Genomic DNA, 13,972 nt, shown 5'->3' on the forward strand with positions numbered 1-13,972 from the left:
CTTCAGCTGTGAATTTGCCGCATATTCCAGGCGGGGATTTACAAGACTAGTACATAATCACAGGATTTAAACTCTGCACTTTGAGTATATGACACTCTTCATTGTCAGGATACTCTCTGTTTTTTATTCTGCTACAATGTTTTCTGCACATTGCCACACTGTGGCATATTTTCCCAATTATTATTTCAATTTCAATTTTAAGTCTGTTGTTTAATTGAATTAAACTTTATTTTCTTTAGTGCCTTTCAGGTTTATGGGAGTTAGATAACCTTATTCATATTCTTTCCCTATTCAGTTATCCTTTACCTATTTTATATTTAAAATTCTCTACAGACCATTCCAGTCTTTGCTCATATGATCTATTGGTGCTCATAAAATACTTAAGCCTGTTCAGTCAAACCTGTGCAGGATGGGCAATGACAGGAAACTAGAAGCGAATGATCACAGTTCCATGTTGTTGCCGTGAGATAACGGCAGATTTCTAGTAATTCAGGACACAGTGATACTCTTTTGAAATGTTTTCACACCCACCTCCAAGAGACCTCAGGGTAGGCATCCAGGCCCAAATAACCATCTGCACATTACATTTTAGAAAACTACATAAAAAAATTATAGAACTGTTTCTTTATAAAAATTGTAGGATTATGCTATGCATTATTATGCTGTATTTCTAAAGGGCTCAGTTTCCTAGTAGATGCATAATAATATAAATGTCATGTAATTGCTCCACAAATCCATCATTTGCAATCACCAACTAGAGTCGGTCAGTCATGAATTGTGTCCCTCCAGCAGTGAGCATTAAACAGGATTACACCTTCTTTGCTAATCAGTTAATCTAATACATATTCCTTGGACTAAGTTGACAGAAGGAACCCACATGATCAGCGTGCTTGCCAATGCCTTTCAAAGGTACTTATTCAGCCAGGACTGATGAACTGATAGCTAGGTAGGTAGCTATACAAACAACTATGCCACACCCTAATAGTACAATATACCAATCATACCTGCATAATTCTCTCGTTCAAATGCTACATCATGTGTTATCATAGCTAAAAATGCATTGGGCAAAAAGACTTTCTTAGTGCCTTGTCCTTTGTGGGGTCAAGTCAAGCCAAGTCAGGGATCATGCACTGGTACAGTGTGTTGCCGCACCCACTATACGATGAAACAACTCGGGATCCCAGTTGGCAACCCTCCAGGCAGACATGTGACCCAGTCGCATTCTCCGGAAGTGACCAGGTGTTAGCCAGGTGGTTCAGCCACTCGGGTCCCCAGCAATGAGGATCTTACAAGCTGGATCACCCTCGGGGAAACGCCAGCAACTCGAAGTCAAACTAACGGTACCCAAGGATTTTCCGGAGAGACACAGTACCAAAGGAGTCCAGTCTTCGTCTCAGGTCACTAGACAATGTCAGTGTCTTGCCACCATATAGTGGTGTGTGCCACTGTATTAGAGAAGTATGGAATAGAAGGAACTGAAACTTAGTGTAGACAATTCCGGTAGTGACACTGGGTAACAGATGTTAAAAAAAATATATTTAGTGATTACATTTTTATTGAACAAAATGAAATTAAGGACACAAAGAAATAGGATATATGTAATTAAAAATATAAATATCCCAAACCCCCACATTGTGAGTATCAGTAATATACAAAATATAGGAATTGACTAAATGAAGCCTGCATGACATATCAAAGAAGGTAGCCATCCACAGCCAAACGAAAATGGAAAAGGCAACAAGGAGGATGAGCTCCTGAAGTTACCAACCACTAGACATGCAGTTGATTGCAAGATTGTTGACTGAAAACCATTTCCTTGATACTACGTTGATCCTTAACAATAACAACTCAAGAAAAATTTGATTATGCAAAGAAAATGTCCAAAGAAGGGTTTTCCAGTGTGAAGCCAATGCTAGCATTGTGGTGGGGATACTCAGGAAAAAAATTATCTCTGCTCAACCAGATTCAGAGTAGGTGTGGAAAGGCTAAGGAAAAGGAAAATGTAGATGAGTGGACAAGGAGGACTGATGAGAGAGACAATAGTTTACAATAAAAACCCAATAGGGAAAGTCACAAAACATGTGGTGGAATGTCTGGCCACATTTATGGGAGAAGAAGTGACAAAGGAATAAAATATAAGTGATGGACAAAACTAAACTCTGCAGATGATTGGGATTCCTGGAAGAGAGGGTGATATTCTTCAAGACGCTAATCCAAAATAAGGCAATAGAGGATGAAAACTCCTTGCCTCATTGTATACATTATGTATTATGTATATAAGATTATAAAGCAGTGAAGAAGTAACAGTGCACCACTGTCTACTCTAAAGAAGAGAGGTTATAGCGTCAAGAATACAGTAGGTCATTTGCTTTCCTTGTCCATCTCTGAGCTGATCAACATAGTTTGTAGGTTTGAATCCTGGACTGCACTGACAAGCAACAGGCATGATTCAAAGCTGTTACAATATTGTTGTGAGGTGCCATCTGAACCAAATGATGAAGCTTCACATCCTAAAAAAGCTAAAAAAAAAAGCAGCACTTGTCACTTTTGTAAAGAGGGGCAAAATGTTTAAGTATAAATCATTTTCAGTTTTGTTAGTTGTTGTCATGTTCAAAATATGCTTGCTTCATGATATTTGTCCTTTCTGAGCCACCTTACTGTGGGATGTCCCTAATGTAAGTAGTGTATCTGCCACAAACAATGCAGCTAAAATCATCCTTCTTTTTTAAGCCTTTGGTGGCATAGCCAATAACTTTAGAAATGTAAATATGTTACTGTTCTATTTTGCTACTCATAGGTTAAAAGCTGTTACCAAACTATTTTGTTATTTGTGTGCTGAATACTATGTTTCTTTACTTTGTAGTGTCACACCTGTTCTTTGTTAAGAAACTGGAGATTTGTACACCTCTTGTCAAGCCGGTCTCCAAGAGGCTATATTCACAAAGAGAGGAGTTTAACTGCCACAATATCTATTTTATTGTAATAGTGAGGTCAAAACAGTACTTCTACAGTGTATCAGAGGCTGAACTTTGGTGTTGGGTTAGCACTAGGGTGTGTTAGACCTATTATGTATAGCTGGAACTGATAAAGTAGGTAGATGTTCATAAAGTGTTGGATGTATCAGAGCTAGGATCCAGTAGTTGATAGACATTGCATAAGAGTGCTGCACTAGGTGGTTTTGGTTTGGGAAGGTCAATTCATCATTGCCCAAATGTGTCACATACTTCTTTTTATGAAGACCACAACAACAAACTGAGAGAAACAGAGAGAGAGAGAGAGAAAGAGAGAGACATTTCAGACCCAATTAGTATACAGTATTTAGAAAGACAGGCACCCCAGAAAGGGTTGCAAAGAAAATTTAATAGAAATGCAATCACAATCATTTATAACTGAAAACACAATAAAGATCTTGCATAGTTGTCATATCTGGGGAAAAAATCCATTCTGTAAAGCATTTTAGCAATTGTGTATTATGCAAACTGGTGGTAGCATATGCTTCTTCCTCAAGGTGATTGATTAATTCTAATAATAATTCTTTATGTTATATTTCATATCTTCTATGCTTATTACCTTTCTTGCTAACATATTGGTCTTTTTTGTAAGCTCAGCTCCCTGCCTTATGCCATTGCCTTTCTTAATGGTGAATTTATTCATTGCAGTGGTGTTCTTAGCCATTCACATAGCATTACCTTTGCTCACCTTTCAAGCTGAAAAACCTTATGTTAATGTTTTGGCATGTCACTCACTATATGTTGCCACATTTTAAGAGGTAAAGAAATTTGAGTATACATTTTGAAACCCACTTAATTCATGTTTAGTGTGGATGAGAGACTTTAACAGCAAAACTGCACAAAAGTCCAGGGCACACACACATGCACAGGTCCCCAGCTGGGACATTTTAGTGTTGCCAGCACACTTACTACACCTTTAGGGATATGGGAGAACATCGGATGAATGTGCAAACTCCACAAAGATAAAGACCACTAACTGTGATTGAACCCAGGATTCTAGAGCCATAAGTGAGCAGTGCAAACTTCTTTGCAACCCATAAAAAGTATTACTGTATGTCACATTCAAGATGTAATTTTAGCTGTGAAAATCTTTACCAATAATTCTCTGAGGGCACGCCTAGGAAGAGGATGTTGCAAATAATGTGACAGCCTGCCTTGGATTGTACTAAGAATGTTTTTCTTTACACATTTTAACAATCTAACACTAGAAAAAAGAATTGCACAGATGTGCTCATTATGTGTTTTGTATATTAAATGTAATAATCTAGCAAAACAAAAAAAATGCACACTTGTTTTGAAGTGCTGTACCTCATAAGAAGGCTCAGTATGAGAAATGAATTAATGCCATTTGTAACCCAAACCATCAGACTTAATTATAATTTTTGTGGAATTTTCTCCTCTTAAACACAAGCATCTCACTGGCATTCAGCCCAGCATCTGTATCATCTTCTGTGCTTTCTTTTTTAAAATTAGATTGAGAAATGAAAATATACATTTATGGTTAATTTAATTTTCAGATTCACCTTAAATTACTTTGCCAGCTAAAAGCAGTGCAATCAGTCTTTCATATAAAATGCAAAAGTTGACCAGCTACTGACCTAAACGAATTAAACACAGTCTAATAGAACCTGATATTGAGATAATTAAGCACAAAGTTAGATTAGCTTTCATAACTTCCAGATTGGGGAGATTTGAAATGAAATAAAATGATAATGAGGGAAAATTACTTTTCAAAGGTGTGCAGTGCATTACAGTCTCCAACACGATGCTACATGAAAAGTGATCTTTTAGAGCCATGCCATGTAGCCCTGATATACCTCAAATTTATTCTTAAATAGTGTACATGATGATAACAAATAGCCATTAATCCATTAATCATTGTGATAGACAAAAGTCATAGCAATTATATTACCATTTGCATTAGTTTGATATGTTCTTAAAGAATCAGAGTTTAAATAATGCATTGAATAATAACACAATTTTGTTCTGTTAAACAAGCAGTTTAAAATGGTGTAGTGGAAGGAGAGGAAAAGAGAATGAGTGCTGTAAAGCATTTTTATGTGAATTATGTTGATTTTGAAGTGCTTCCTAAAATTGCATAAATTGAAGTTGACATCTTACCTTGTTTGAGTTGGGGCTGTCAAGCAGAAGAGATTTTCAGTGTAGCAGCCAAACCTTGAGTGTACCTGAGAGTGGCTGAATCTGTGTTTCATTAAAGGGGGCGAAAGCAGTCAATATCACGACCTAAAACTTTTGTTTGCAAAATTTAGGACATCTACCGAAATATGAGTTTTAACTTAAATTGTTGTGAAAAAGTATTTAAAGTTAATGTGTTGGAATCTGATGATGGTTTAGTTAATGAATCATCTGATGACCCTACAGTTTAAATGAAATGCTCCGATTAGGAGAACCAGATATAAAGCTAAGGGTTGGCCAGAAGAGCGGGAAGCCAAAAAGGGTGTGGGATTTTGATTATGGTTTCTATAGTAAGAGTGTTTTGTCAAATGATTTCTTGGGAGATGTAAAGAATAATGAAATACGTTTGCACTGGGTAATAAAAACTATTTATTTATTTTTGGCAGATACTTGCATGTGGTGGTAATAAACCGTGACTTAATTTATATAAAGATTTTTTTTGTTTGGTAAGGCAATTAAGCAGGTCCCTAAAGAGGCAGTGGCTGATGAGATAGCCAGACATTAATAAGTGTGGGGGATATTTAAGGTGTTTATCCAGTTTAGAGTCAAAAGGAGTCAATATTTATCTGTGCAATTTTGGGTGACGGCATAAAGCAACCCTGGATGGTATACCAGTCCATCACAAAGCAAACTCATGCCCACACACCATGACAATATATCCAGTAAAAACAGAAAATACAATAAAGACAAACTAGTAAGTAATTGTTGAACCATCCAATTTTAGGTTATTTGGTAGTAATTAATAGTAATTGGTATGCAGGGGAAAGCATACAGGAAAGAATCATTTCTTTTTTTATTCATCCTATAGCTCAGCAGAAGAACTAGGTCGCACTATGTCCCCATTTGACTTAGCCCTCTGAAGCTGTTTTCTTACCATACATAGCTACTTTGTATTCCATCTATCCATTATCCAACCTGCTATATCCTAACTACAGGGTCACAGGGGTCTGCTGGAGCTAATCTTAGCCAACACAGGATGCAAGGCAGAAAACAAACTCCAGGCAGGGCACACACGCACCAAGCATACACTAGGGACAATTTAGGATCGGCAATCCACCTAAATTACATGACTTTGGACTGTGGGAGGAAACCCACACAGACATGGGGAGAACATGCAAACTCCACACAGGGAGCGAACCTGGGTCTCCTAACTGCGAGGCAGCAGCACTACCACTGTGCCACCGTGCCGTCCACTTTGTATTTCAAATAAAGTTAAAATTGCATTCAGTTTGTTAAAGAAGGAGCTGTTAGCATGTCTGTTCCTGACTCTCGCCTGAAGGCCTCTAGAGTTCTCATTCCCCCTCACAGTGCCTGTAACTCTGCTCCCAGCTTATGTTACACACGAAGGAGGAGGAGTGAATTGCACTACTGTGTTCTTTCACATGGAAGAAACACTGGCAAAGGGCCTGACAGAGGCACAAAAGGACACTCTAGGACTAACAACCCATATCAGCATACTAGTGCAAATGGAAAGGCACTGCCATTAATACAAACTCTCCAATGTCAAAGCTCAATGGTTAGTTTTTTACCATGCACACAGTAAACAAAGAAATAAAAATGTTGTGTTCTACTTTAATATTTCATAGAGCAGTTTTAAGTCATCATCTAAACAATATGACATCTCCCCAAGCTGTGTCGTTGAGTTCTAAGATTCATAAAAAAATAACCTCAGTCAGTCATTCCTTTGCACAACATTTTTCAGTGAGAACAGCATCACAAAGTGCAATGCATGAACTGTACATTACAAGTACAACTACAGCCTGGGCACGTGTGACTTAAGTGACTTGCTTGAAGTGCGCAGTGAGCCACTGGTGTGATTTGAATGTGCAATAGAATATTTAGGAAACAATTTTTTCTGTCTAATGTGTTGCAAGACTTTTAAAATCTATACCAATTTCTAAACAGTACTTGATTTGAAATAAAAATGAAGCTGATGCTTGCCATTGTAAGAAATGATGAAAATCATTCCATTTTCGGAATCCACTTATTTAATTGGAAGTAAGAGGATATTCCAAACTAAAGAACATTTTCAATTTTATGATTATCAACAAGCAAAAGGTTAAGAATCCAAGGCAAAATAAAATAAGAAAGAAAACATTTAACATCCAGTATTTTACTTGTTCAATAGGATGCTTATCTATCTGATCAGTGTGCTAATTTCGCAAACAGGTATGTATTACAAGTGATGCGATTTGGAAAGCACTGACCTAAGACAGCTTGAATCTGGCCTTAAAATAAAAATATAGTAGTATGTATGTGCAGTATACAGTATATACACAATTTAGTTATCGTTTTATATATTTTATGTTGTTACTGTGGTTTTGTTTCAGAATTGTTCTTTTATGTATATAAGCCCTACTCTATTTGTAATTATTGAATAGTGAGCAATACTATACATATAAATAAAATTATCTGATATGTGCGGCCTGCAGTGAGCACTATTGCCACCCAAACCCGACACAGACAGATGCAGGACACAGATTTTATTTTATTTTTTCCTTTTTCTCATGGGAAACACCTTCCCCTTTTTCTCACCTGTACAGCACAGTTTACAGTACACAGCACCAAAACACACTTTTCTTCTTCCTGTTTCTTTCTCTTTCTCTCTTTCTTTTCACCTCCACTCCTCCTCCTCCAGCAAGCCTTGTCCACTTCCTCACAACACTCTGGCTGTCAGAGAAGTGGTGGTTGGCTCCTTTTATAGGGCACCTGGAAGTGCTCCAGGTGCTCGATGACCTTCTTCCGGCAGCACTTCTGGGTGTGCCAACCCAGGGGATATAATGCCCTATGCATGCTCTCAACTTGGTTCCTTGCACTGTGAAAGCGTCCCAACCAGGTAAGGACGTCGACTGTCCCACACAATATAATATATATAAGCAGGTTAGAGATAATGGAAGTAGGAAAATTCAAAAGTCTTAAAAAAATGAGAGTAAAGATTGAATTAGTGCAAAAAACAGAAAATATTACTCAGTGAAATAACAGAACAGCTAAAAGAGATCGAATAGTGTTTGAGGATGTCTAGGGAAGAAGAGAGACAAGGCAATGAGACAAAAGGACAACTGCTGTACAGGCTTTTGCACAAAATGCAGAATATGTGGCACAGCAACAGCAGCAATCCAGCAGCTGATCGAGCAAAGAGAAGGTAAAAAAAACAACTTTTATTTGTTTACCATTGTATCACCGTTTAAGAGGTCTAAATATATCAATGACATTTTTTGTCTTTTACTCCATTGTGACAGCTAAAGTAAATGTGTATGGACATCAGGTTGGGTACAAGCACTAAAAGCTGACCATAAATGTTGTCCATATACTGCTGGTTTAAAATCTGTTGAAATTATTCATGCTTCAGTAAAATTAGATGAACTGACTTACAGTAAGAAAGAGAGAGTAAATATAAACATTCAATAGATATATTAACCCCAATTCCAAAAGAATTACTAGACGCATCTTTGCTGGGGCCATTCACAAAGCAAACCCAATGTTTCTATACATTCATAATCAAGCCCACTAAATCAAATTCAGGGCTGCTATCAGCAGAAGCCATATGGTGGCTAGCAGAGGGCTGACTCGTGTGCATATCCACACTCATGCAGAGCCAACTAAGACTCTTCAGTTAGCTCATCCCACACATTCTGGGGTATGGGGGAGAATCGTAATACAAACACATACTGCTGATTCCTTCACCCCAAATAATAAGCGCCATTATTCTCTTACCGCATATCTGACTTGTAACATGGGTATCCCAATTTATTATTAATTCAAAAGTTCAACTCTTCCAACAAATTCTTATCTGCTCCTTCCTGTCTAGTGTTCGATATTGATTTCTGCATGGCTTCTCAACATTAAAATATATTTTCCTCCAACATCTGCACTACTCTTAGGCAGCCTATTTACATAAAAATCGGCACTCTATCTATGACCTCAGCCAGTTAGTCCATCATTCTTTATGTACAATGTGTTTGACCTATTTTATAGGTCTATTTTACATATTGCTTAATTTGTACAGTACATATTCTCTGCAACCTGGTGGAATTATCCTTGTAATCACCCTTTTTACTTAATCATTGTGCAACTACACATAACCTTGAGTTCTCATTCTCAGTACCACGGGTAATTCTCTCAGGCGTTGCTTGTCTTCTCATTGTCTGCGTTCAATTTACATGTGGCATATATTCCACTTATTGTGTGTGTGTGTGGTGGTGGGGAAGCTATAAACATTCTCTATTATATTCAGTAATACCTCATCGCTTTATTTGTATATACTGTATGAAGCACCTGCCTTGGCGCTGTCATTTTATTTATAACACTAGACATGCTCACATATCCTGAAGGTATTGTTGTCTTTATGACCTTATTCAGTAATGTGTAAAACTTGTTTGGTTCTATAAATTTCTGTCGACACATTTTCAAAAAATATTCACCCACTTTTATTTTTTCCATCTAGTGTTAGGATTCAGAGTGAAAAGAAAATATATTTAATTGGATTCATATATGTACCAAGACTATTTATAAAGTTGAGGTATGTTGAAAATTTTGTAAATATCATACATAAAGTTTAAAATAAACTACACACAGTATGTATTTATTGAATCTATTTTCACTCAGCTCTATTTTAAGCATAGGTGCATCTGCTCTCTCGTTACATCACTAAAACCTGAATGTACAATTCTGTGTAGGAGAATTGTGAAATGTTGTAGGAGATTCAAGCCCACTTTGAATGATTCCATTATGGGATACTTTAGCAAAAAAACCTTTTTGTTAACATTTTTAGCCTATTACACTTTTCAGTTATATTGCTTTTGTCTAACTGCTCTATGTAGGATAAGATCATTCTATTGGGAAGACCCCAAGTTAGCCTCTGTCTTTGGAAGGAAGGCATCATGTACCCTTCTATGTAATCTAAGACAGGATCTAAGGTCCCATATATGGACCTATTTATCTTAGATTAACATGCCATCAACTACCGTATATGCTAGATATGCTTTTGTATATTCATATACTATAAAGGCTTTTCCTAACAAAGGATTGTTAGCACAAAAGTGACATCTTATGTATTGCTGGAGTCTTATGAACCTTTTATGTGCAAGTGATATGTGAACCTGGGATCAAGATTTTTCCCATGTAGTTCCCACTGCAATCTTTTTGGCACAGTTCTTACCTCATCTTTTATTCTTCCAGAAGAGCTGTTCCTTTCATTCTTTATGTCCTGGGTATTGTAATATTTAAAAAAAAAATGATGTAACTAGCCTTGGATACAGGTGTCAGCCAAATAAGTAAAATGTAAAATTAAAAAAAGATTGATACCTCTAAAACATTTATGTTCAATGACACAGCTGATAACACAGGATGCAAAGGAGGTCATTCTTTTTTATTGAATTACTGTTAGAACAGAACTACTAAGGTTACATCCACACAATATGTTTTAATTTAAAAATGCAGGCGTTTGTCTCCATTTTTGCCTTTCATCCACACTACCCCAGTGTTTTTAACCCCTGAAAACAGAGACACTTGAAAATGCCTTATACAGGGCAAGTCAAAATTATGTTAACATTTGAATGGCAGAAAGAATTGATTCACAAAACATACTTCATATGTACAAGATGATTTGCAGGAATGTCTCAACCTGTTCCCCATCATAAATTGTCCACAAAATTGTATATAAGTATATACATAGCAGTACCATTAGTGTTAACATGTTTGTATTACTACATAGCCCTGACTAGATGCTGTTTATTACAATGTCTCATTCCCTTGTTGGTCACCTTTTCATGGAAGAAAACTATTTTCGAACATAATGGACATAGGAGAGTTGCTTTCCATGGTGCTTGTTGGGTTGCTTACCTGTATGCATCTACGGTGTGTTTTGTAAAGTTTGAATGTTTCATAAATTCTGCAAAGGCAAATAATTTGGTGGTTGCAACAGTGATAAATGTGATAAATGCCATGGCCGGTGCTGTTACTATCCTTTCAAGGGATTGGGTGCGCATGCTCAGTGTAGGCAATCACTATCGTTTTATTGTAGATGGAGATACTTTCATAAATGATGTGAAAACACCAGTGCAGATGTAACTTAACTTAAATAACAGACATATACAGTATCTACATATAACAGCCTTACAGAACACGAGTCACACACACACAGAACATTTCAAAATAAGAGCTGCCTCATATAATTTATCACATCCTCAGGTTGTCTTTTCTGAGTTAGTTGTCTCCTTCTCTAATGTCCAGTTTATCTTGTGTCTTAATTATAATACATTTTATTTATATCACCTTTCCTGTTTTACGTGATGCACTTACAGTTCTTTTCCTAAAAATAAGGATAAATAATAATCAATTCACCTTTCAGTATTTCTTTCAGTATTTCCAGTACATTTTGCCTAGAGAAGCTTATTTTGAAATACTTCCGGCAGTCTGGTGATATTATTTTCTCCTGAATATACATTCATCATTTGTATTTCTTTGTTTGCTTAATTAAATTATCCTAGGCACAAACCTAAAGCTAATACCATTTAGACTTTTTTCAAGGGATTGCGCAAAATGTGACACTGTACATTACACAGTTTATTTTCTCTTCAACTTATATGGTTCTGTATTCTCTCTCTGTTTGGGTATGGTATGTTTCCTTAAAATATATGTTTTATTTATTTATTTATTTTTATTTTTTTCATGGCCCTATAAATTGAACAGGACAGTGACCATTTACTATCTGTATACATTAATTGCAGTGAGCATATTTTCTCTGTGCATTTTCATCATGCACATTTTTGTTAGGAGCTTAGATACATTAACAATATCTCTTTTTTCTTATATAATAAATGTAGAGCTGAATGACTGCATTCTCTGTACCACACCATGTCATTAAATGTCTCAAATGGAAATCTGCAGAGCCTTACGTAGTAAACTCTGAAACTCTGAAAATGGACGCTTTGTTTCTGGTAACATGGCATTACCTTATCGACTTACCACCTTTATTGCTGGACACGTCCTCACTGGTTCTCAGCAAATCTTCTGAGACACCTTGCAGCAGCTGAAAGGCCAGTTTAATCCGCTCTGCCTTCATATGCCACACAGCAAGTCTGACAACTATACATATGGATGTTAACAGCTTATTTCCTTTCCCAATTCCCTGTGTAATGGCTGTGTTTAATGAGATTCCTAGAGGATTATTCCTGGAATTAGCTTCACTTTCTCACAAATTCTCGTTAAGGGATCCCTTGCCATAACATTCTCTTGTTCATAGCTAGATTAGCTTAACGTGATAAATATCTAAATGTGACTTATGGATGATTGAGGCTTGTCTAATGGGGTTCACACAAGACCAGAAAAAAATGAAAAGGGATTATAAAGATGCATCCATAGAGACCTGGTCACCTGGCCTGTGGGGGGGGTTCAGATGTCAACATGTTTCCTTACTGCCGTAAACAGTCCAATGATTCAATTGCTTATTTACATTTTTACATCTTCCTTTATGTATCTTTTCTAAGGCTCACCATATAACTTCAAATTTCAAAGAACAGATGGGTTTGCTGGCTTTGCAATCTGAAAAAAATTGTTAGTTCACCTCCTGTTCATGCGCTGATTTATTCACTATTCATGATTACCCACTGTGCATAGAGCACTGGAAATGGATTTATGTGTTCCCATTAACTCACAGAGCCAGAACTCCATGATATAGATGGGGCAAATATGGATGCATGACATGGTGTAGATGCATTTTGTCTGTGGAAGAATGCATCTTGAAAGATCACTTCATTCTTTTTCATTTACACCAAGATGACTGGTGTTTCCTGTTTTACCCATAGCTATGGTAAGGTGATTGGTGTGGCTGAAGTGTGACTGGAAGATATTTTCTCTCCGTCTATCAGGCTTATGAATACAATATTGCCTTTTTTCTGCTCTTATTTTTTACCACATCTGGTTAAGGTGAAATTAGGAATCCTGTTTTATTAGATAGGGTATTAACATTTATTTAACTTGGCAATCAATTTTTACTCATTTTCTTTCTCTTTGAAGTTCTCTCTATATTTTCAAGATATATTGTTAGGTTAATTGGTGTCACTAAGTGCCCCTAGTATATGTGTGGGTGTACATGTGTGTATAATGAACAGGAGCCCCAGTCAAGATGCCACACTCCTTTGTGTCTCCTGCACACCATATTGATTAATGTAAGCTATAATTAGGCAAATGCTTAAATGCTAGGTGTATAATAGATAATTTATTGAAATAATTGCATTAACAGAACAATGAAATTATTTGGTGTGCTAGAACATTGCCACATATGGTTGCTGCAAATATTGGGTACAAAGGAAATTCTGCTAATAAAATTTTATATTTTCTATTGATTCATTATTAATGTACTTCCATGACCACTGTATATGCAGGACACCATCATGAAGTGGTCACCTAGTTTTGCTTCATTAATGATTTTGATTTTTGTTCATTAGTGTCACCTGGTATGGGTAGATGTAGCTTGGTTGGTTAGAAAGCCTGAGCTTACAGGGTCAGAAAGGTCATAGAATTTACATGATGGGCTTGCCAAAAAAAAAATCCATGATAGCATCTTGAAAACCCTTGAAGAGCAATTATGGTTAAACAGACACTGGGCAGGGTTCTTCACATATTCATGGAATTTCCTGGAAGTAGTGGCTATGTTATGAGAGGGCTTATGGAGGGAGGACTACCAGAAGGCCAGGGGTTGGGCGAACTTTAAATTGGAAGGGAGAGGAGGCAAGGGCTCAAACTGACAGAGTAAAGCCACAGTG

General features: G+C 36.8%; 1 protein-coding gene across 4 annotated transcripts in view; it reads left to right on the forward strand.

Moving 5' to 3' along the window:
* LOC120539528 (leucine-rich repeat transmembrane neuronal protein 4-like) overlaps nucleotides 1-13,972 on the forward strand; it is a 675,682-nt gene that overhangs the window by 437,037 nt on the left and 224,673 nt on the right. The gene's annotated exons all lie outside the window — the stretch shown is intronic.

Source organism: Polypterus senegalus, chromosome 11, assembly GCF_016835505.1.
Source record: "Polypterus senegalus isolate Bchr_013 chromosome 11, ASM1683550v1, whole genome shotgun sequence".
Taxonomy (NCBI): domain Eukaryota; kingdom Metazoa; phylum Chordata; class Cladistia; order Polypteriformes; family Polypteridae; genus Polypterus; species Polypterus senegalus.